The 24774-nt window shown below is 51.7% G+C and overlaps 1 long non-coding RNA gene across 2 annotated transcripts; it reads left to right on the top strand.

Moving 5' to 3' along the window:
- Positions 1 to 391: 391 nt before the first annotated feature.
- Positions 392 to 22342, top strand: LOC118849200. Of its 2 annotated transcripts, XR_005010289.1 has the most exons (5): positions 392 to 458; positions 10786 to 10960; positions 14306 to 14408; positions 18052 to 18153; positions 22251 to 22342. It is a non-coding gene; the product is annotated as an uncharacterized LOC118849200 (long non-coding RNA). The 2 variants fall into 2 exon arrangements; XR_005010288.1 differs by lacking the exon at positions 14306 to 14408.
- Positions 22343 to 24774: the final 2432 nt, after the last annotated feature.

Consider the following 24774-nt stretch of genomic DNA (forward strand, 5'->3'; position numbering starts at 1 on the left):
CTGCAGGAATACTCCTATGCCTTCCCCGATCCTATAACGCCTGCGCAAAACTGCCTCCGCCTCCGTGCCCCGCGGGTCCCGTGGGCGCATGCGGTCCTCTATCTGAGCCGCCCCATTCCTTCGTCGCGCCCCTATGCTGGAAGAGGGAAGGGGGCGGAGGGGGCGGTGCTCGTGGAGGTCGGGAGGGGGTCAGGGCGCAGGCGTAGCCCCGCCTCAGCTCTGATCCGCTTATTGTAGGAGAGAGGAGGTTCCTGGGATGAGTGGGGGAGGTGACTGGAGGTCTGCAGTACGCAGGCTCGAACCTGCCCGGATCCCCTCTCTGGCTACAAAAGGGCCCAAGGCGCAGGCGTGTCCCCGCCCCCGCTCCGCCCTGTGCTTCCGGGTTCCCAGCTGAGCTGTGACCTGTCGGAGAAGACCTAGGCGCGGGACAGAGCGGGAGACCAAGGGGGAAGGCGGAGGTGAGAAGGGTATTTAAGGAGGAGGGGAGTCTGAGAAGGGGGGTCTCAGGGTGGAAGGAGGGAGACTGGGGAGCCCCCACTCCTTCCAAGGGGGTCTGTGAGGAGGGAGCAGGGGTGGGAGTTGTACTTGCAAGAGGGGAGGTGTGTTGGTGGCCAGACTGTAGGTGGTCTGAAAAAGATCCGGGGGTATTAGTGGACCACCAGCTCAATGGGCGTCAGCGGTGGGCGGCAGCCTGGACAAAGCTTGTGGGATCTTGAGCTGCATTAAAAGAGTCTAGGAGTAGAGATAGCCCGCTGCTTTCTGCCCACCTTAAACTCCCTCGGGAGTGTTGTGCCCAGTTTTGGGCAGCCAGGATGGGCAGAGGTCCGTGTCACGTAGAGGTTGGTGGAAGGAGCTCCCTGGGGGACACTGAGCTGGAGAAAAGGGGGTTCGGGGAGGGGGGCATCCCAGCCGTGTTTAAGGAGTGGAAGGACTGCTGCATTGAGGGAGCATTGATCAGAGGACGGAACCCGGAGGGGAAGCTCCGAAGAGATCGACTTGGGCTGGATGTCAGGGAACACTTCCTAGCAGCTGGAGGTGTCCAAGAATGGGACGGACCTTCTGTCAGATATGGGGGACCAAAGGTTCCATTTTGGCCCTGGGTTGGCCTCCAGGGTTGCCCGTCTCTGATTCAGGTGTGATACGGCAGCCGCAGGTGAGGAGGAGGGAGGGGCCAGACCCCATCGCCTTGGTGCTGTCTTGGGTTCTGAATGCCACGTTTTAGGAAGGCCGTAATAAATTGGGCTGGAGGAGGGCGATCAGGATAGTGAAGGGCTTTGGGTTCCTGCTAGAGGAGAATCCACTGGAGGAATTGGGGGCTTTTTAACCCGGAGAAGAAAAAACTTTGTGGAGGAAGGACAATGGTGAGTGGAGGAGCAAGACTATAGTAGTTGTCTTTAAGTATTTGAAAGGCTGCTGTGTGGAATAGAGACTGGCTTTAACAGAATCAAAGAATTTGATAATTGGCAGGACCTCAGTGGCTGTCAGGTCCAGCCCCAACAAGACAAGAGTCCCCACTAGGCCACACCAGACAATGCTCCTCCAACCTCTGTTTGCAGACACCACTCCCCACCCCCCAAAGAAGGGAACCCGCCATTTGTCAGGGCGGCCCCAGAGGACAAAATTAGTACTGGGAGAGTCTTGCTGTCAGGAACAACTTCCCAACAATTAGGGCTGTCCTGAGATGGAATGGGGCTGCCTAGTGTGGTGGTGGGCTCCTTCTTTTGGGAGGTCTTCAGGTATAGGCGCCACACCCCCTTGTTGGGGATGTGACAGAGGGGAATTTTTGTTCACGGACTGTTGGGACTCAGTGGCCTGAGGCCCCTTCCAATTCTGTGACCTCAGTGAGAGTGTGCATGGGGAGGGTCTTTGCCAGAGGAGGCATCGGGTGGCTTTATAAAGCTGCTGAATCCATTGTCTTCCAGGCTGAGATAACCCACCTGGGCTGTCAGCTGTGTTGGCTCCAGCTGGTGGGGTGGCTTGCCGGCATGATCTCTGAATGAGTACTTGGGCCAGTCTGGGGCCAGGAACACTTTTTTCTTAGTAGAAGTCTCCCTGGCCTCGATGGAGAGCAGAGGGAAGCCTCGGGGTGATGTCTCTCCCATTTGTGGCCGTCAGCACCTTCCCCAGCCTCTGACTCCTTTTTGGTTCTTCCTGTAGCTGCTTGCTTCCACTGAAGGCCCTTTCAGGGCCCCTGGTTTGTTTATTTTTCCACCTTTGCCTGGAGTTACATATCACACATAGGTCCCAGGTGTGTTTTGCAGTGGCTGAGGGAATTTGGTGACAAGAAGGTGGGGTGGTGTTTCCCAGGCACACTTCTCTTGCCCTCCAGGGCAGACCACATCTTCCAGTGGGCCCAGCTGCTGAGCAGATGGATAGTGGGAAATTCTGTGGTCATCTGGGTGTTTGTCAGCTGCTCCTGGGCCCAGCAGGTTATCTTGATGCAACCTCAATGAACTCTGACTAGCTTGCTCTGGGGCCTTCTCTCTTCTGATGATGAAAAAAGGCTCCTCTCAGTGGTGGGGGGAGGATTAGGAGGGCATAAGCATTGTGCTTGGCATGGCTTTGTAAGCTCCATGGATCCACGCTTGTGGATACAGCCATCTAAAAATATCCCAGCTCTTACTTAGAAGATGTGAAGTTTTTCCTCATATCAAGCCTAAATTTATCCCTGCAGCTTCTTCCTGTTCCTCCTTGTTCTGCCCTCCTGGGCCATGCCAAACAAGTCTAATTGGGCTCTGTGACATGTAGCCCTTCAGATCCTTGAAGACAGCTCTCATCTTTCCCCAGGGCATTTTTGCAACTCCAGTGAAGTGCCAGGGTTGTGAATATGGGCACCCAAAAATATCCAGACTGTCACTTCTGACATATCCCTCATCCTCACCCCTCTCCTCTAGGCCAAAGAACCTTCCAGTTCCTTCAGCTGATTATGAACTAAGGCTCTCCTTGTAGTTGTCCACTCATTTTTCAGTCATGTCCAATTCTTCATGACCCCACTTGGGGTTTTCTTGGTAAAGACACTGAAGTGGTTTGCCATTTCCTTTTCCAGCCCATTCCACAGATGAAGAAACTGAGGCAAACAGGGTGAAGTGACTTGACCAGGGTCACACAGCTATTAAGTGTCTGAGGCCAGATTTGAAGTTGTATCTTCCTGACTTCCAGGCCTGGAACCCTATCACTGCTCTATCCTAGGCTCTCCACTGTCCTTCAGATATTTGAATCAAGTCATCATGTCCTTCATTTAGGCTAGTGCCATTTGCAGTCTGGAGTTTCTAGAAAGCTTCAATATCTTCTATTCGGATTGTGAGCTAGACAAGGGGAGCAAACATCTCCCTGTTTTGTATGACAGGAAGACTTCTCAGAAGACGGGCAGACTTTGATCTGTTGTCTCCCTGTCCAGGAATCTCTCTTGATTTTAACTCATGCACTGGCTGCACATGCTTTTGTTGTTTCCAAGGAGACTTTGAGGAGCTGTGCGCTACCAGATCACATGTTTTTGGCAAAATCATTATTCTCTCTATCACTTTCCCCTAGATTAAGAGGCAATGTTGCTCCTTATTTTTTTTTTTTTTTGCCGTCTTCCAGGTATTACAAATTAGTTTATCATCTACTGGTATTGCCCTTGGTTGCCACGTTTCCCTGTTTGCTAAGGAGACCCAGTATTTTCTGAGATCATTTCTAGGCTCTGTTGCGACACCTCGTTGATATATAAGTCGCCGTATGTCAACCCCGAGAACAAATGACCAAAGAGTCACAGAGGTTTTGTAGCTGCTGTTAACCTGTGTAAGCTCCCTGGTTTTTTGGTTTTTTTTTTTAGAGTTATCAAAACCACAGTTAACTTAAAAATAAAATAAAACCAAAAAGATAAGTGGTAAGAAGCAAAAACCTTTCTTCATTCCATTGGAGGGAAACTAGACACATGTGCTGGGGCCCCCCTCTAGTAGGAGACCCGCTTTAGTGTGGGCAAATCTCAGTACTTACACGGGTGGCTATGCAGTGAGCTGTAGCCCTGACAGTGAGGGGTAACAGCAGTAATGAGACCAGTTTGATTCACAGCAGGACATGGCCGGAACACGAGCACTGCAGGTGCTTGTCCAAGCTCAGGACCACCTAATGTTGGTGTGAAACAGTTCTGGGATTTAGCTGTAGCTGAGATCATCCAGAGGGTGAGCAAAAAGATTGTTGTTATGTCAAGCTCAAGGCGTAGCTTCCCTGCTGGGTCTTAGCTCTGGAAATCAGGGTGTCTCCTAGGAGTAAAAAGAGAGGGCTTGTTTTGGCATGGGGATCCTGACACTTACATCATAGAATGTTCCTACTTCTGTTTCCCTTCTCCCTTCCCCTCCCCCCCCCACTGTCTCATCCCTCCTTCCCCTTTCTCTCTTTTGTTCTATTTCATTTTCCTCCTCTCTTTCCCTTTTCCTTCTTCTCCCTACCTACTTCTCTCTCTTTTCTGGGTTTCCCTGACTTTTCCATCCCCTTCTATCTTGCCCTCCATGTCTGACTACTCCTTAATTTCCTTTGAGGGAAACCTGTGTTCTACCCACTGTGGATGCCTTCCATGGTTCTACACTAGGACCTCCTCTCTTTCTCCACTATCATGGTGACCCATCCACCTCACCTCTGCTCTCCTCAGTAACCCACGGTGTAGCCACTCGTGCCTTCCTCTGTGCCCCCTGGCATTCCCACTCTATCATTAAAAGAAAAAAAGGAAGTCCCTTCATTTTAGACTTCTTTTCTACTGTTCTGTCCACCTTCTGGCCCTCACTGAGTCCTGCTTGCCACTAGATGACCCTCTGCCTCCTTGGCCTTCCTTGCCACCCTTTCCTAACCCCCAAGCTGGTGGAATGTGCCCCATCACCACTACCAGGCTCTCCCTGCTGTCAGCCAGCAACCTGTCCTCCCTTGGGGTTTCATGGAGCCATAGTTCTCAGCCAGCCCAGCTCCTGGTAACTGCTAGTGACCGATGCCCAGTACAGTCTTCCTCCTTTCTCTGTGCCTTTGGTGCCAGCTCCACAGTCTCCTTTTTCACCCCAACTCCTGCCCTTGTCCTAGGGGACTTCAGCGTCCAGCTGATGTTCCTTCTGGTTCCTCCACTTCACCTCAGCCACACACAGGGATGATCACTCTTGACTTTGCCATCACCTCCCATGTCCCATCTCCCTGTGCATGAACTCTGAAATGACTCTCCAGTCATTCCCTCCCCTCAATGCCGTGCCCTTCTTCCTCCGTCTGACTCCTCATCCCTTCACTCCTCAGCCCTTTGCCAAACCAGTAGCCCTGTTCTGCTTCTGTTCTTGTCGCTTCATCGTCTTGAAGCATTAGTGAACAAGGATACACTCCGCCCTGCTTGAGGGTCCTTGTCATCTGTCCTCCGGTGCCTTGCCAAGCCACACTCCCAGGTCATCCCCACCATCAGCATCCTCCTCAAGTGCTGTTGAACTCTGCTGGAGGAAAGCATTCTTAGTGCTGCCTGGGTCCACTTTCTCATCCCACTTGGGCTCTCACTGCAGCAAGGCAATCCTTTTATTTGTCCCTAATTGATTATCTATCCTACTGTCCACAATGGTTATTCCAAGCCTGTGTATCCCTCCTTAGACCTCCCACCATGTCAGCTGTGTTCCATACTTCATATTTTCAAAACAATTGAAACCGTTCAACAAGAGCTTCATCTTCTGCCCTTCATTTGATAACCCACTGACATCACCCCCCACTATTTCCTCTTTTACTTCCGTCTCTGAAAAAGAGGAAGCTCTTCTCTGCATAGGGTAACCCCGGCTACTGTACCTGTGCCCTCAACCCCTTCCCCTCCCATCTTTGCATCTCATATCATCCTTTCTCATTTTTAGTTTCTCCCTATCTCTTCAGTTCCCTCTGACCTAGCCTTAAAAAAAGTCCTCACTACCCCCTAGCATCCCTTAAGCTCCCATCCTGTGGCTTGCCTCCATTTCTCAGAAAAACCCCTTGAAAAAGCTTGGTGCCTCCCCTTCTCTCACTCTCTCCTGAGCCCTCTCCCGTCTGACTTAACTAAGACAGCTCTACCCAGAGTTACTGGCGATCTCTTAGTGGCCAAACCCAGAGGCCTCTGCGTTCATACCTCATCCTTCTTGATGGCTCTCCTACACTGGCACCATTGACCGTCTATCTCCTCCAAGGTTCAGTGACTCTGCTCCCTGTCTGGCCCATCCTTCTCTGGCTCCTTAGACCTGGAGCTTCATTGACAGCTTGCCTCTAAGGACAGATTTTCTGGAAAGGCCCTGTCTGTCCTGAGTCCTTCTCGCTTTTCTCTCTTCACTCTCTCTTAATCACTTCATCAGCTCCCAGAGGTTTAATTATCTCCTTTACACCTCACTGCCCTTTGTGTGTTCTGTGACCCACTGGGCCTGTGTCTGGGCCTTCAATCTCTCATCCACTTTGTCCCTGCCTGCCTTCCAGAATTGGCTCAAATTCCACCTTCTGCGGGAGCCTTTTCCTAGACTTTTCTCCCCCCTCCCTCTGCTCTCTTCCCTCTGAAATTACCTGTCTATCTGTCTGTATCTCTCTCTGTGTCTTTATGTACACAGCAGTTTGCATGTTGTCTCCCCCATCGGACATGAGCTCCTTGTGGGCAGGGCCCATGGCTTTGCTCAGCACAGGGCCTGGCACACAGCAAGTGCTTAATAAGTGCTTGTGGACTGATTGACTCATCTTTCTCCTGAGCTGAAGTTCCACATCTGTAACTGCTTATTAGACTTTTGAATCGGATGCCTCATAGACACCTCTGACCACTCTCATGAGCCTTCCCCCAAACCCTCCCCTCTTTGGAATGGCCCCATTAAAGCCACTCTTGGTCCTCCAAGCTCTCCACAACCTGTCATTAATGTACATGTCTGACTCCCTTCTGTGCACTCTCTAGTCCTGCTCATTTGTGGCCCGGCTTCTCCCGGCCTCAGGCCTTTACCCTGGCTCTCTCCCACTCCCAGAATGTCTGCTCTCCTCCCACCTGCCTCTCCTGACAGCTCAGCTGAAGTGCCACTGCTCTCTGGGACCTTTCCTAAACCCACCTCCCCCTCCCCAATTGTGTTGAAATTACTTTTAAAGATTTTTTTGTGTAAGTTGGCTGTGTGCCTGCTGCTTCCTCCAGGAGAACGGCAGCTCCTTGCGAGCAGGGCCAGCTTTATCTGGGGTACTGTACCCAAAGTGTCTGGCACTTCATCAGATTTTGGCACTCTCAGATCCTTTCTCTTGAATTTTGTGGGTGATTTGGGATATAAATTTTGAGGGTCACCTGGGATTGGTTTCTCCTCCCTCAAATCTTTCCTGTTTGTTTAGCTCTAGCATAAGCATTCAGCTCTGCAGATGTTTTTAAAGTACCTCCTGAGGGAAGAGCATCGTATGGGCCTGGGGAAGATATATAGCTGACACTGCCCTCACAAAAGACCCCACACAGAAATAACTAGCATCCCAGGATGTGTTCATCAGAGAGGGGCTTTGTTTTGCCCAAGGAGGATATATTTGTTCCCAAGTGGAGGGATCTGGGCAGGCTTCCTGGAAGAGGTGACATTTGGCTTGGACTTCAGAGGCCAGGGAGGGATTTGCTAAACAAAGAGAATATTCCAAGCAGAGGGTCTGGATCTTGTTTTGGGGTTCGTTGGGGTATAGACGATAGGGGGAAGGACAGAGGATGTCTGCAGAGGCTCAGGGTGTTAGATACAGTGTAGGGGCCCTGGATTCTTGTCCTAGACTTGTCACTAATTGGCTCTGCCCCTGACTAGGCCTCAGTGTTCTCTCTGTAGAATCAGGGGTTGAACTCATTGGAGCTGACAGGGATCTCCAATCCTTGGGTCTGATCCTTGGGCTGAGGGATCAGGAGAGGGTGCTTGCGCAGTGTGGGCTGAGGGAGAATGGAGCCCACAACCCCTGTGACCTGGCAGGCTGCCTCTTTCTGACTCTTCCCTTTAGCCGAGGTCCCTGCCTCCGGCAGGTAGGTTGCAGGCTTTAGAGGGAAGGCAGATTTCAACACCAGGGTAGGTCAGTAGATGGATGGATCTCCTTCCGTTTCATGGAATCCAGGCAGCTAATAAAAGCTCATTGAACTGATCGGAAGAAAAAGTGCTGTGGGCAGTCCCCTTGCTTGGTTTGGAAAAGGGTTTGTGGGCCCCTTACTGCAGGCCCTTGTCTTTGATCGAGCTACCTGGGCCCCTCAGCTGCCAGTCCCTGTGGTCTGGTAGGAAGAGCTCTGGACATAGATGGATCCAGAAGGAGCTAGGTCAGAGTGCTTGTTCCCTGACAAAATCACTTCACCTCTCTGAGACTCGGCTTGTCCTCTGTGAAATGAGTGATAATAGTACTTGCAGCAGCTTCTCACTAGGCTGTTGAAAGGTCAGCCAAGAAGCATTTATTAAGTGCCTACTGTGTGCCAGACATGCACTAAGCCCTCAGGTAACCCTTAAGGTCCTCTGGAAATGTGAGTCTGGTTGAGTCCCCAAACAGGACTCTTTGATGTCCAGCTACTGGCCATCTTTTATTAGTAAGTCAAGCCAGCCTCATCGGCCTCTGGCTTCTCTCTTGGCTTCTGGTCTGGCTGCTGTGAGGATGTGACTAATGGAGGGACGGCGTTAATTATGACCATCACAGTGTCAGGAGGGCTTCCTCTTTGCTAGCCCTGTGATTGCTCTGAGGACCTCTCTGCCTGCCTTCTTCTTGGCATCACTTGTTAATGCTTCCTGGGGACTGCATGAGTTCAGGGACCTGGATTCAGGAGGCAAGAGTCTCGGGTGAGGAAAATGCCTCCTTTTTTTTTTTTTTTTTAAATTACCCCTTCTCTTTGGCTTGGGGCCCAATCATAGAATGTCAGAGCTGGTAGAGACTCCAGTGGGCACAGGTCCAATACCTAAGAATCCCCATATCTATGGTGTCTGTCTCCCCCGCCCCACTAAGTTATCACCCAGCATGGCCCCTGGGTCAGGGCAACCCTCTACTCCAGAGACAGCTCATTCCCCTCTGTCACAGCTCTAATTGTTAGGATATCCTATGCTCCCCCCGCCCCCCCCCCCCATCAAGTCTAAATTCTACTCAGTTCAGTGAACTTTGTGCATGTCTCGTCATTGACGTGTCCTAAGGCATCATGGGAGGCACCAGCTGCAAGCTAGGCCAGACTCCAAAGTAAATACAGGTCTACCTCACTTTCTGTAAAAAGTTGCGTGTCTTTCCTATGGAGCTCAATTGGATAAAATGAACCCTGCTGAATGTTTTTAGCAAGACCCCAAAATGATCTTGTAACTGGTATTATCACTAGACTCCTGGCATCATCTTAGGAAGGACCCTAGGGATGGATGGAGGCAGAAGACATGGGACTGTCCCAGCTCTTCCTCAGACTAGCCATCCATTCCCCATCTCCGAGCCTCAGTTTCTCCATCTGTAAAGTGTGAGACTAGATGTTCTCTAAGGACCTTTCTGGTTCTGTCAGCATTCTGCATGGAGAGATAATTAAATCCTTGGGAGCTGCTGAGATCCCAAAGTGAAGTTGTACAGAGGGAGAAGAGAAGAGGGCTCAGGCTGGAACCCTGGGGGATACCTACAGGTAGAGGGGGTGACCCAGAGCAGAGGAGATCCAGGAGAGGAGACAAACAAAGCCTTGTACACAGTAGGTAGTTGATATTTGAAATGTCACCATTGTGCCAGGTCCCTCTGTCTGGACTTTGTTCACTGGCCTGACACATTAGGTCCACATGTCAGGGTGCTATGACTCCTCATCTTGGCCTCTCTGCCCCTTTTCCCTTTGAAAGTCACGTGTCACCCTCTACACGCAACCCTTGGCACTCTGCTTGGAGCTTCAGTCAGCAGCTTCACTTCTTGGATCTTGAGCAGTACCAAAAAATATAAGATGCCTAGACATCTGGGCAGCTGGTAGTAACTGGTAGTGGTTAGAGCACTGGGCTTGGAGTCAGGAACACCCATGTTCAAATCTGGCCCCAGACACTCACAAGCTGTGTGGCCCAGGGCTGGTCACTAGACCTCTCTGACTCAGAGTTATAGGGCAGATGTAGATCTGCATTGATCGAAATGCTGATACATAATGTACACCAATATGAACTATTACTTAGTCTCTTTGTCTGCCCCCTATAAATGCTAAAAATGTCTTTCTGTTTGAATGAGAAGGGGAGTGAGACATGACTGGGTTTTTGATGGTGTGAAGAGTCGCCATTGACAGAGGAAAGTCTGGAGGGGCCTGGTGCCCAAGTAAAATTGTCCATCTGGTGGTTTGGACATTTTTTGAACAGGAGCCCAGAAATTATGCTTGGGGTGTCAAGTCAGCACTTTTCCTTTTGGGTAGAGGAAGGAGCTTCAAGCTTGAGGGTCAGGAAGTGGCCAGAGCCACAATGGAGCCTGTAACTGGGGCTGGAGCCTTGAGATGGAAACTGTGGTGGAGGGGGGAGCCAGGATGTCCCCAGGCCTGTGATTCAGCAGCACTCCTGCCACTGGCTATTCTAGGCTGGGCCTTCCTGGGAAGTGTCTTGTGGCTTCTCTAGAGTGGCTCCCAGAGCTCTTTCTCCATGGATCTTCCTTCCTTGCTCCTTGGCTCTCCTTGGTGCCTTAGAGCTTCATGTGTCCTGTGCTCTAGTTGGTGGGTTGGGCCTTTTATCATGCTCACATGTCTGATGATGAAAAAGTCTCCAGGTAGAAGGTCTACACGTGAGTGTGGGATAGGGAGGGGGTCAGTCGGGTTCACCCTTCTGCAGAAGGGGAGCGTGGACCTTCCTGCTGGGGGTGCAAGGCTTCTAGCACATGCTTTCTCTTGGTCTCTTTTAGATGCCACATGTGGTGAGGTACCAGCAGACTGGGGAACTGAATGCTCACTGCCCTTTTCAGGTGAATTACAAGGCCGCAAAGCTGCAGAAGGAAAGGACAGGCCGGCCAATCTCAAGTTCAGCTGAGAAACAAATTTGCTTGGGCTCCATCTTCACCTAGTTGAGAGAAAGTCTAGGTAAGAATGACTTGGTATTTGAAGTGCTCCAGGTCATTGTTTAAAGAAAGCTGGACTTGGCTTTGCCCGGGCCAGGACTATTCTGTGAGTCCGGGGGCTGCTCTTTCTCTGAGGGGCAAGGGGCTGGAAGAAGCGCCCAGTCTGATGCTGATTTGGGTTGTGAGGCTTGGCTTACCTGAGGTTTAGCAGAGGCTCTCACTGGGTTTCCCACAGTGGTTTGTTCTCTGAATTCTTCCTCATGGTGCCACTGTGGAGGAGGCTTCCAGAGATGCCCCACGGTATTTCATCAGGAAGTGCTTCCCCTACTCATCTCCCATCTAGTCACAATGTAGATTTCCCATGCAGGCTTCCTACAGGCCTGGTTGAGTCCAGAGCTTCCTTGTCGCAAAGACTCTTTGGTGTGTTAATTGTTGCTGTTGAGCTCTCTCTCTCTGATGATGCTGTTGGTGACTTGGCAGCCCAGTCCCTTGACTTCCCCATTCTGCTTATTGGCATCATCCTGGGACCAGAAACCTCTGAGTCCTCTGGTACTCCTGAAGCCCTGTCCCCATCATTGGCCCAGGGAAATTGCTTGAGAGAGAGACTTGGGGTCAGGACTGACCTGGCACCGACTCCCAGCTCCTGATTCAGTCCCTCCTTTCTTCTGAGCCTCAGCTCTCTCTTCTGTCAGATGGGAGTGACCATGCTTGTGCTCCCTGCCTCCCTGGGATCTTGGGAAGACAGGCCTTTGTGAGTGTGAGCTGACATTCCTCCATTGCCAGGTGTGCTCAGGTCTTCCATAAAAGCTCTGGGCCTGTCCACCTGTATTTGTTCCTCTGCGTAAGGTTTTCTGTGCTTTGTCAACCTTAAAGCTGATATGAAGTTGGAGTGAATGTTCTTATAGCCCTGTCTCTGCCGCTCGGGCCTAGGCAGTTCGATCAGTCTCCCAATCAGCCTCCCTGGCCCCAGATCCATCCTATGTGTGCGAATCTTACTGTTAGGAAGCTCTGGGGGTGCCACTCCCCCTCACTTCCACGGGGGACCTGGAGGGCGAAAGTGCGCCCACAACAGAGTTCTGTGGCTCAGTCGCAAAGGGCCCAAGGCTCATGGCCACAATTCCTCTGCCTCAGGAGAGCTTTTGGCCCTGGTGCCCATTGCTGCCTCTTGGGTCAGAATGGGACTGAGGCTTAGAGGATGATGGGCAGTCAGGTTATTTTCCAAAGGGAAAGAGAAGGTTCTGAGACACAGGAACGAGGAGGAGGGCATTGCCCCACCCCCATGCAGCTGGACTGGCCATGAGCACTGGCGTGTTAACGTTTGGGGAACAGCTGGCTGGAATGAAAGTACATAGAGAAGTAATGTGTACGGAATGCCTGCCACAGCCCCAGAAGGAGTGACGGTTCCTCATGTTGCTCCTGTCTGCTGCCCTTGCCTCGGTACCTTTGCAGCCAAATGAAGCTGGAGGAAGTCTCTTCTGCAGTGTATGTTTCATGGCCTCAGCTGGGCCCTCACTGCTGTGAGGCAGTCCTTTTACATCTCCCCCTGTGTGGCCTTCCAGTGAATCCCCTTCCCTTCATCCTCTCAGGCCTTGTGTGATGTACTGAAAAAACGGAGGCCAATGGCTGTGAGCTCCCTCTTCTCCCTCCTCCTCATGGCATGTCCCCCATATGCCTTCTGCCACGATCTCCTCCTTCCTAAGGCTGCCCCTGCTTGCGCATCCCATCCAATCCACCCTGGCAGACTGTCTCCTCTGGCATCCCCATCCCCATCCTCTTCAGTCTTGCCCTGCCCCGCTTCTGCTTCCCTGCTGCCTACAGACATGAGCACAACTCCCCATCTCTCGGGAGACCTGTGTCTGATCTTCCTATGAGCTCCCATTCCTGTCTTTCCTCCCTCATCTCCAGCCATGGCTGGACTCATGCTTAACTCATTCAGCTGGAATGTGCTTTCCAAGGTTCCAGGGATCTCGTCGTTGTCACATCTAGTGGCTTTTTCTCAGTCCTCATCCTGATTGACCTCTCCCTCTACACTCCCAAGACACTTTTCTCTTGCTTCTCCCACCACTCTGAGGCCCTTCATCCCCTTTGCTGGATCCTGATCCGAGTCCTGCCTGATAATAATGGGGGTCATCCACAGCTCTGTCATGGACCCTCTTCTCTTCCCCCTCTGTACTGCCTCACTTGATGATCTCATCAGCTCCTGTGGATTCTTTGATCACCTCTGTGCTGATGATTCTCAGATCTGCTTCTCCAGACCCAACCTCTCTCCTGACCTCCAGGCTTCCATTTCCAGCCACCTGTTAGACATCCCCAACCAGACGTGTCTTGTAGACATGTTTCTTTTCCCCTAAAGTCCTATTTCTGTGGAGGACATTCCCATCCTGCCCATCACTCAGGCTCTAAACCTGTCTCTTGTCTCTCACTCCCTGTATTCAGTCAGATACTTGTCCTTGTCTCCTGACACCATCACCACCTTGATGCAGGCCCGTGTCACCTCAGCCCTGGCCCGTTGCAATACGAGCTGGGGTGGGGGGGGGGGTTGATCTCTCTGATGCAAGTCTCTCCCCACTCCAGTCTGCCCTCCACTGACATGCCCAAGTCATCTTAAGAGCAGCTCTGACCATGTCACCCCCCCCACCCACCCATTCAGTAAACTCTAGCGGCTCCAGACTCTGGGCATTTTCTCTGGCTGTGCTCCCTGCCTGGAATGCTCTCTCTGCTCATCTCAGCCTCCTGACTTCCCCTGGCTTCCTTCAGGTCTCAGCTAAAGTCCCTCCTTCTACAGGAAACCTTTCCTGATTCCCCCTTAATATCAGGGCATTCCCTCTGTCGATCATCCCCAATGTGTCCTGACCATAGCTTGTTTGTACAGAGTGGTTTGCATGTTGTCTCTCTTATTAGACTGTGACCCCCTTGAGGGCAGGAAATGCTTTTACCTTTCTTTGTATCCCCAGGGCTTCGCCCAGTGCTTGGCACATGGTAGTTGCTTAATTAATGTTTATTGAAGAGCTATGAGAAGATGCTCCCATCCCACCCCTTTGCTGAGGGGGAGCTCCCCAAGTAGTGTCCATCGCAGGGGAGATTTTCAGACTTGGTCAATGTATTGATCAATGGCGGGGGTGGGGTGGGGTGGGGTGGCGGGGTTTGGACCTGTTGGTCTCAGAGGGTCCCCTCCAGGTCTGACAGGGGAGGATTCTAGAAAGCTCTAAAATCCAGAGTCAGAATTTCCTGGGGGAAAAAAGAGCTGGTTTGTATAGAGTGAGGAGGGAAAAGAGCCCCAGTGCTTTGGGCTGGTGACCCCTGAAGGCAGAGGAAGGCTTGGCTTTCTTTCCTTCACACCTTGTTGTTCCACATTCTTCCTTCCTAGTTACCAAACATCTCTCCTTCCACAAGCTCTGCTTCCAAGGAAAGTTAACCATGTCTTCTTCCTGGTGCTCCTTCCTCTGCTGAGACCATGCAGTGTAGAGCAGGTACTCACTGGGCTTTGTAGGCCTGAGGCTGTGGGGTGGAGGGGGTGTGTGTGTGTGTGTGTGTGTGTGTGTGGATGGGGAGTGTGTGGAGGGATGTGTGTGTTCGTGTGAGTGTGGATGGGGAGTGTGTGGAGGGGTGTGTGCATGTGTGTGTGTATGTGTGCACACATGTGCATGTGGGCGGGGAGTGTGTGGAGGTGTGTGTGCGTATGCATGTGCCCATGTGTACATGTGGGCAGGGAGTGTGTGGAGGGGTACCTGTGTGTGTGTGTGTGTGTGTGTGTGTGTGTGGAGGGGTGCCTGTTTGTGTGGAGGGGTATTGTATGTGTGTGTATGTGTGCGCACATGTGCACGTGGGCAGGGACTGTGTGGAGGGGTGTCTGTGTGTGGAGGGATACCTGTGTGTGTGTGTGTATGCATGCTAAGGGGGTATGTGTGTGGGGGGGTCTGCATGCTATGTATGTGGATGGGGAGTGTGTGTGTGTATGTGTATGTGTATATGTGGAGGGGTTCCTGTGTGTGTGTGGAGGGGCATCGGTGTGCGCGCGTGTGTGTGTGTGTGTGTGTGTGTGTGTGTGTGCACATGCGTGTGTGTATGTGTGTGCACATGTACACGTGGGCAGGGAGTGTGTGGAGGGGTGTCTGTGTGTGGAGGGATACCTATGTGTGTGTGTGTATGCATGCTAAGGGGGTATGTGTGTGGGGGGGTCTGCATGCTATGTATGTGGATGGGGAGTGTGTATGTGTATGTGTGGAGGGATGCCTGTGTGTGTGTGGAGGGGTATCGTGTGTGCGCGCGCACGCGCACATGTGCACATGGGCAGGGAGTGTGTGGAGGGGTGTGTGTGTATTCTGTGTGGGAAGTGTATGGGTGGGAAGTAGGTATATGTGTATGCTCTCTGTGTGTGTGTGTGTGTGTGTGTGTATGCTGTGGGGAGTGTGTGGGCTTGTGTATGTGCATGCTGTGTGGGGAGCTTGTGGGTGTGTGTGCATGCTGTGTGGGGAGTGTGTGGGTGTGTGTGTATGCTGTGTGGGGTGCTGTGTGTATAGCTCCAGCTTGGCTGTGTACAGGCATGCTGCTCCCACAAGGGGCTGTCTCAGCATTTCCATGATCCAAACCACAGAGAAGCAGCAGCTGGTTCACCTTTCTTGCCCAGGTTCTAGGAATATCTTAGCCTCTCTGGTGGGGTGGAAGCCACCTGCTCCTCCCCTGCAGTTCCCGCTGGAGTTAGGCTGGCCTTCACCACCTCAGTCAGATTGTGGTGGTCAAGGGAAGGGAAGAGGAGGATGAGACTTAGCTCCAAATCCCCTGGCTCCTTGGCTGGTCCTCAGCCTCTTGAAGAGCTGAGCCAGATGCAGGTGGAGGGCAAAGCCTCTTTCTTTTGCTGGCTGCCAAGAGCAAGGGGAAGCTGCAGCTGTCCCAAGAGCAAGACTGAGGGGGGCACCGGGCTTTTCTCATCCCTGCCCCCTTAGTTTAATCATCTCACCTTAGGGAGGGACCATGTCCTGCTAAAGTCCCCTGAGGGACTCTCTTTCCTCCTTCCCTCCAGCCGCACTTCCAAGTCAGCCCATTTTGGGGATATGCCATGTCTGTGGGAAAGGGCAGGGATTGGTGAGCTCCAAGGGGCAGGGGACTGTTTGTCATCTAAACTTTGTATATAATCAGCATTTACTAAATGTATGAGTGAATGAAAGAAGGGTGGGGGAAGAAGGTGGCACCTCTCAGAGCCCTCCCAGGTGTGAGACGATCCCATGGCTGCTCCATGAAGCTGATTGCTGAGGCTATGGGTTTGGTCTGTGACTGTGGATATTGGAGACTGAGCTGTACTTAGGTTTGACTTTGCCCTTTGGACCCTCCCCCAGATTGAGCTGTCAGACACTTGACTGCTCCACCGTCCATGCTTGAACATTGTGGGATTTACCAAGTGCCACATTCCGTGTGTTTTCTCCGAATAGCTGTTCTGTGCTCGTGTATGGGAACAGTCCGCAGAACTGCACCAGTGGGCATCAATCTTCCCAGGCAGGCTTGCCATTTCTTTGATAGTTTTCAGCTGGGGCCCTTAGAGAAGTGCATAGACCTTGCCTCTGGTTGAGGCACAGGCAGGCAAGCAGCTCGCCAGCTTCCATTTTAAAGTCCCAGAGAAAAAAACGAAGCCTGTGTTTATTGAAGGTCGGTCCGGAAGACTCTCCTCCTCTCTCTCCGCCCCGTCAGTGCGCTAGGGCCATTATTTCAGAAGGATGGAAAGGTTTAATTGCCCAGGTGGGGATTTAGGCACAGAGACTTCGAGAAATCTTATTATTTCCAACTGCCAGCAAAGAGTGTTAAGCCTCCATTCTGGATCAGCGTGTGGTGTGTTCTACGAGTAATTTATCTTTAACCAGGCAAGGCCCTCGCTGTTGAGTCTTCAAAGCAGCCCCGTGATTGGTTACTGGCACAGGATTTTATTTATTTCCCTCTTTCTACCCCTTGGTCTCATACCTGCTTTCTTGATCGCTCCCACTTTGATGCTCATGTCCATCTGTCTCAGTCACTTTGTCCTGATCTCTCTGTCTCTGTCTCTCTCTTTCTGTCTCTGTCTCTCTCTTTCTGTCTCTCTGTCTCTCTTTCTGTCTGTCTCTCTGTCTGTCTCTCTCTCTCTGTCTCTCTTTCTTTCTGTCTCTGTCTCTGTTTCTGTCTCTGTCTCTCTCTCTTTCTGTCTGTCTGTCTCTCTGTCTCTGTCTCCATCTCTCCAAAGGATTGCAGTCAGGTGCCTTTCTGAAAAAGTACAAAGAGCAGTGATCTAGGGCACCCAGAGGCCTGAGCTGGTCCTTTGTCTCTGGGTGTGTCTGCCAGGAGGGGCTGCATCCCCTCTAGTGAAGGGGGCTTGAACTGCCAGCTGATCTTGCTTCATACTGCAGCCATTAGAAAGGGGGGTGTCATGTTTCCCCTCTACTTTTCTTGACAGGAAAGATTTACTCCTGAATAATTCACTTATTCCTTCATGCCCATCTATCCTGGAGCCTGATTACTTCTGCTTTTTTCTCTTACAAGATCATAGGATTTAGGGCAGAAAGAAGCCTAAGGAATCCAGCCTGCCCTGATGCCTCATGTTAGTCTGTTGAAGATTTGCCAAACTCTGAGTGTCTTCACAGCCTTGAAGAGTGAGGGAGGGAGAGAGAGGGGTAGGGAAGGAGGGAAAGGAAACTGAGGTAAACACTTCCCCAGAGCAACCAGGGCGAGATTGAGAGAGGCAGGATTGGGACCCTGGGCTCTTTGACCTGCACCTTCTGCTATCTCTTTGTCTCAGGCGCCTTCCAGCCTTCTCTTTCCAGATCTCACATGGAGCAGCCTCCCTGTCTGGTGTTTCAGAGACTGGTCTGGGAGGCCTGGGAAGAGCCCAGGGTGGAGCTCTATCTGTGGACTCACAAGCTTTTTTTTAATCCTGCTTGCCTGTCTGAGTTTCTTTTCATAGTTAACGATCTTCTCTTATGGCTTTGCTTTTCATTTTGCCTCTGGGTCAAAGCAAATTAATAGTCCTTCTTGTGGAGATTTAACAGGCAGCTTCCCTGTGCCCTCCCTGGCTTTTCCCTAGGGCTAGGAGGGCGGGAGGGGCAGCGATGTGGCTCTCTATGTGGCTCCCATTCACTTTCCTCTCCTTCCTAGAGATGGGCAGCAGCGAGCCCCTTCCTATCTCCGAAAGTGGCACCAGGAAGAAGAAGAAACGGAAGGCCCGAGCGACTGATTCCTTGCCAGAAAGGTTTGAAGGTCAGTTGGATGCTTTTCTCTCCAAGCCTGGACATGTTGACTCATACCACTGCACCCCGGCATGCTGCACCCCAGTGGCACACTAGTCACTATGATGCTGTAAGACAGGCTGGCTCAGCTGCCACCAATCCCAGAACCTCAGGAGCATCTGGTCCAAGCCCCTTCCCCTTCTCCCTCCCCCCATGGCAGGTCTGACAAGGGGTCATCCCCTTCCCAGGGAGAATCTCTCCAAGTTCCCCTCAGTGTTCTGTTTCTGCCCCCTGGGACCCAACAGAACCAGCCTGATCCATCTTTCAGTACTTAGAGACAGGATGTTAGGGTAGGATTAAAAGGAGGGAAGAGAGGTTACCATGGTAACTAGCAGTCAGTGAAAGGTCAGACCTGGGTTCAAGTCTCAGCTCTGACAGTATGACTAGGGCCTGGTCACTCTGCCTCAGTTTCCCCATCTGGGGATATCGACACTTGTACAGCCCTTCTGTGTCGTCATCCTGGTTCTGACTTCAGGCTTCCCAGAGCCTGTCTTTGTTGTCCCTGCAGTGGGTCAGTTTTTAGATGTCTGGGCTGACAGGAGGAAGAGGGGTTACAGGGAGGACACGAAACAGGCTGATGCCGGGCACTTCAGCTGGCAGCAGGATTTGCCCATGGCCACAGCTCCTGTCAGAGCCCAGACTTGAACCCAAGCCAGCCCTGACTCTGAGGCTAGCAGGCTTTCCACATCACACTTGTGGTCAAGCTTCTGGGCGATGCTCCCAGGCCATGTCGTCTCCCTGACCCCGTGCACATAATGCACATGCCCCCAGCACTGCTTCCTGCTCTGGCCCCAGTGACCCAAACAGCAGATGATTTGGCCTGCTTCCGGTGCTGCTGGGGAGGGCGTGGCAAGTCCTTGCCTGGGGCTCCACTCCCTGGCCACCATTCCCATAGCGTCTGTCTCCCCATTTCTGGCAGGGGCTGCCACCCTCCTTGTGGTCATAGGCCTAGTCCTTATCGGAGTGTTTGGCACATAGTAGGCAGGCACTGATAAATGCTCTTCATTCTGCCCCATAGCCTTTCCCTCCTCCCCTGCATGGCCATGAGGACAGTGCAGTAACCTTGGAGTTAGGAAGACCTGAGTTTGAATCCTGCCTCAGTTACTAACTTTTATACCCCTGGGCCAGTCAGTTATAGACTCTGAGCCTCAGTCTTCTCCTTTTTAAAAAGGAGATTTACCTACCTGGGTGATGATCAAGCCAGATAAGGTGTGAAGTGCTTTGATAAACTTAAAACACCATAGAAATGTAGGCTGTTGTGAACCACAACAGAACTAAACAGTTACGCAGAACCTACCCACCGGTAACCACCTCAGCCGCACAGGCTTGTCTCTCGCTCCTCTCCTTGGAAGAGAGGAAGTGGGTTTCTTTATCATAGGCTGAATGGCTGGGCCCTAGGAGTCCTCCCCATTCAGAGCTTCCTGTTGCCTCCCTCCATGGTGGTGGGTAAGTTCTTCCTCCTCAAGAATCTTCTGGCAGAGGCTGGCTTCCTCCCAGGTCTAGGCTAGACTAGGTCAATGACCCTGCCGGTCCCTTCCACCTCTCAAGTTCTTGGAGTCTTGAAAGGTGCCCAGGGGAGTGCCTCTAGCACCAGGCTTGGCCTGGGTAATACAGATGTAGTTGTCACGCATGTCAATTTTGGATGGCCCAAAGCTGGGAAGGAGACCCTTTACACTGGATGGCGAAGTTGGACTTGAAAAAGAACACGGGGCCTAACTGAGTAAGAAGAACCTTAATAGAGGTAGTTGTAATGTTTTATACGGGCTCAAGAAACAACTCCTTAAGTATAAGATGCCGGAGAAATGGCAAGACAGCCGTTGATGTGGGGGCAAAAAGATCTCGGGGCTTTCGCAGTCACTAGTGTGCTATGATGGTGGCCATGAAAGACACTGGGGTCCTAGAGAGCTCCAGTGTCCAGGATGAGGCAGAAGACTGCTCCTCTGCCCTGAGTGGACCACAGCCGGGGCAGCCATTCAGGCCGTGGCACCAAGAAGGACATTGGCATTCTGGAGAGCGTCCAAAGGAGATGAGGGCAGCCAGGGTAGGGAACAGGTAGGGAGCACCTTGGGTGTTGTCGGGTGAGGATTACTGAAAGAAATATCTGGAGAAGGGAAGATTTAGGTGGGATGGGGTCACTGTCCTGGAATGCTGTGCCCAGGAGAGGGGAGAGACTTGGAGTGGAGGGACCCCTACGGGCAAGCTGGCCTTGGTCAGTGGTTCTGGCTTCATATCCCAACTCTTCCCTTCGCTCCCTGGGCCACCTCAGGCAAGTCATGTAAACCTCTTGGGGCCTTAGTTTCCTCATCTTGAAAATGAGGCTAGATGACCTCTAAGGTCCCTTTCATTTTGAAATCTTTGCTCTGCTTGGTGCCAGGAATTGGACCAGAGCAGTGGAGGGAAGTCCCAGAGAGGCAGATTTGGACTCCTCCTCCATGGTGAGAGCTGTCCTGGAGGGTAGTGCTGAACTCTGTCTCTGGAGATCTCCAACAGAGGCTGATGGGGCAGAGGAGACTTTTGTTCAGTTATTGCTTGGATCAGATGACCTCTAGGTCCCTTCCACCTCAGGTCCAGTGGGTCTGTCTCCTCCAATTAGAGGATCTTCACAGTGACTTGGGGAGAAAGATAGGGCTGGGATGATGGAGTATCATGAGGCTCCAACAGGAAAAGTGGCTAGCCAGACTTGCAGAGCCAGTAAGGGGCTGAAGTGGCACTGAGATCTAGGTGGTCTCCTTCACCTCTGCCCACTGCCTCTTTGCCTCAGCGTACATTCTAAGCTGAGGGCACTAGTGCTGTGTGCACTGCTCGGATGTGAAATGAGGGGGTGCTTCCTCAAGAAGTTGGGGGAACATGAGAGCCATCACCTAGTGCTGGAGTGCTCACAAAGAGGCCACCTCAGGAGGCGCAGGTAGTGAGGTCCCCATCCCTTGTTGGAGGTGTTTTGTAGTGTACTTTGGTTCTAGCCTGGTGTGAACTAAATGCCTCTTGAGGTTTGGAGATCCTTCATAAACAGTCATGTTAGGCCTCCCCTTTGTTTCATTCCAATAATGAATGTAATTCTTTAGCACTTCTGACTCTGCTTCTCCACTTTGTAGACTGAGTAGGGAATGATTTTTTCCTAGCTGAGCCTTCTATCAGTCAGACAAGGGTAACTTCTGGTCCCCTTCACTCTGATTGGCTGTTGTAGACAGCTAATTCCAAACCACCAAGTCCATTAGGAGACATATGACATCATCTCAAGCCCCCAGTTTAGGATTTGCGCAGGATTGGGGCCATGGGAACCTGAAGGGCTCAGGTTGGTGCTGGGTATGAACACCCCAAGGTTTCTAGAAGCGTTTCCCAGCTCACGGGCCTTGCTCCTTCAATGAACAAGATCAGAGGCTTTTTGTGCAAGCACAACTGGGTTTTTCACGAGTCAGAATGATAAAAATTGAATTGCTTGGTAAGAAAGATTTGGCTCAGACTGAGGCTTGCATGTCAGGATCCCTCAGGAGGGACAAATTAGAGAACAGAGTATGTGGGTGGCCTGGGCGGGGCAGGGCGTGGGGGGGAAATCATCGAGCCTGCTGGGCATGCGGATGGTTTGCATTTCCTTTGGAAGGCAGTCCAAGCTGCTCGTCCTGCTTGTGGGGTTCCTGGGGCCAATATGGCTTGTGCCTTGCCACAGGCTGGCTTCCATAGGAGGCCCAGCCTGACTCAGTGGCTGGAGTGGCAACCACTGAGAGCGACCGGATGCCCATCTCATCCCATTTCTCTGTCACACTAGGCTGTGTATTGGACAAACCACCAGCCCTCCTGGTATCTCAGCTACTTTGTGGATGTGATGATGACCTACTGTGTGTTCTGCCCAGAAGTTTGTCCTGATTAGCTCCTCATTTTAGCAGTCCTCTAGACCAGCCCTCTCATTTTACAGATGAGGAAACAGGCAGAGAGAGCCCAGGGCCTGCCAGGAGTAAGTCGCAAGTGCAGGATCTCATCTTCATGTTGCTGCTGCCTGATGGGGGGAAGCTTGGTCCAAAAAGGACATTCCACCAACTGATGGCCTTTTTCCTTGCTTGGTATCCTTGCCAGATTTGTACAGACTGACCTCTGAGCTGCTTGGAGAAGGTGCCTACGCCAAAGTTCAGGGTGCTGTGAGTCTGCAGAATGGCAAAGAATATGCAGTAAAGGTAAGTGTCCCCAGACAGGCCCAGGTTTGCATTCGTAAACAGGCTTCTAGCCGTTATTGGATCAGCCTTAGAGAACAGTTACATCCTTTGGAAGATGAATGGAGTGCCCATGATTCCTCCTGTTGGAGGGACTGAGGCTGGTGGATGGCTGGAGCTTGGGAGTGCTGAGCTTCAGGGTCTGAGGTGATTGGGTCCCTTCACACTGACTCCAGTACCTATCTGATGCGCCTGGAGGGTATGAACCACCGCAGATCAGAAGTGCAGCAGGTCAACCCCCCTGGGCCAGTCAATAGTGGGGTTGGGCCTGAGTAAGACAGGGAGACCCAGGGGTTAGAAAAAAGAAAAAGCAAGAACAGTTGTGTCCTGTCTCCTCATCCTGCCCTTTGCTCCCCTCTTCTGGGATAGATTACCTTCCCTTCTTTTTCCATCAGTCATAAACTTTCTGTGTGAGGCCCAGGCTGTGAAGCCTTCCCTGTGACACAGCGGAGGCCAAGAAGAAGAGCCAGGGGTGATGCTTGTCAGGAAAGTCCAGGGAAGAAGGAGCATGTAGGGCAAGAGAGGGATGGACAGTGTCTGGTGTCATAAGATTAGGCCAGTAACTTTGGGGAGGGAGATGGGGGAGTCCATCTTTGGAGGGTGTCTAAGGCCGTGAGAGGCGCCTATGGAGGTAGCACGTGTAGATGGTGTTCTGGCCAAGAACTGGAAACTAAGGGGTTCCCCTCAGTCGGGGGGTGGATTTATGGCTAGACATGTCATGGACTCTGGTTGGGCTGTAAGAGAGGATGATGAAAGGGATGGATTCAAAGAAACCAGAGAAGACTTCTCTGAGCTGATGCAGAGCGAGGTGAGCAGAGCCAGGAGTACAGTTTGCACTACAACATTGTCAAAAACGAGGAAAACTCAGACTCAAGAGCCCTAATTAACACCATGCTGCTATTCCAGAGGACTAATGACGGATGAATAATGCTACCCATCTCCTCCCAAAGAGGTCATAGGCTAACTGTGCAAAATGAAACACAGCTTTCAATGTGGCTGATGTGGGAATTTGTTTTGTTCAACTGAATGTTTGTCATGAAGGTTTTGTTTTTCTTTTTTGCAGAGGTGGAGGGGACAGGTAAAAGGAAGAGAAAATAAATACTTGGGAATTTTTCTTAATTATAAAATTGTTTTTTAAAAAAAAAAGATCTTGATGGCTTTATGAAAGAGTTTAGTCAAAGGGGCAGGAGATGAACGGGTCAAGTGAGGGCTTTTTGAGAATGGAGGAGACATGGGAGTGTTTATAGGCAGTAGGGAAACAGCCAGTAGACTGGGAGAGATGAAAGGTAAGGGAGAGGTGAGATAGAGGGGCCAGTCTTCTGGATTATTGAGGAAGGCTGGGCTCTAAGGTGCATAGAGAGGTGAGGAGCAGGCACAGGCCGTGTGGGGGACCAAGAGGCAGCGAGAGAAGGGGTGGGTGGGGGTTGGAGCGTGCTCTCAGAATGGCCTCTGTATTTTCAGTGAAGTGTGAGGGGAGGCCGAAGCTGAGAGGGTGGGGCTCAGGGCTACCATGGGAGACTTCCCCTCTGTTCTGCCCTATTGTGCTGGCTTTCTAATTGGGCTCCCTGCTTCCGGGCTCTCCTGTCACCAGCCCATCCCCCATGCAGCTGGCCTGGATCTGATCATGATATGCCCTGATTAAAAAGCCTCTTTGGGGGCCCTCTCTTTCCTTCCAGATAAAATGGAGATTCTAAGTCTGGCATTTGAAGTCTACCTCAGGCTGGCTCCAGCCCACCTTTCCATCCTGCTTTCATGCTGCACCCACCTAGTCGTGCCTGTTCTGTTCCAGCAGGACTGGTCTATTAGCCATTCTCAGAACTCACTGTCTCCCCGCTCCAGGCCTTTGCCTTGGCTGTTCCTCATGCCTGTAATGTGCTGCTGCTTTTTACTGTGTGAGCTGTTGGGATTGGTAGCTCTGCCTTTCAGGCCCCGTGTTTTCCTTGAAGGCTCTCCCCAAGTGCCACAGCTCTGATTCCTCTGCTGCTGGTGCTGTCTCCCTCCTCTTATTATTGCCTTGTGTTCACTTGTCTGGGAGATCCCTTAGACCAGGGCTTCTGTCGTTTTGTGTCCTGGAGCCCTGGGCAGGCAGTCTGGAGAAGCCCAAGGACCCCTTCTCAGACCCATTTTTAAATGCACCTAATAAAATAATGTAGGATTACAAAGGAAACGAATCATAGTGAAATTGTGTTGAAATACAATCATTGCAATATTTTTGAACAAGGTCACATACCACAGTTCCAGAGCCTTGCCTTAGTAGAAGGTGAGTTCCTTTGGGGCCGAGATGGTTTTGTATCCTCTTCACCCAGCAGGTGGGCAGATGGATTGAATTTTGGAGGGGAGGCAGTCATCCCCTATCATCTGAGCATAGCTGACATTGGTAGAATCCTTTA

This window comes from Trichosurus vulpecula, chromosome 4, assembly GCF_011100635.1.
Source record: "Trichosurus vulpecula isolate mTriVul1 chromosome 4, mTriVul1.pri, whole genome shotgun sequence".
Lineage (NCBI taxonomy): Eukaryota > Metazoa > Chordata > Mammalia > Diprotodontia > Phalangeridae > Trichosurus > Trichosurus vulpecula.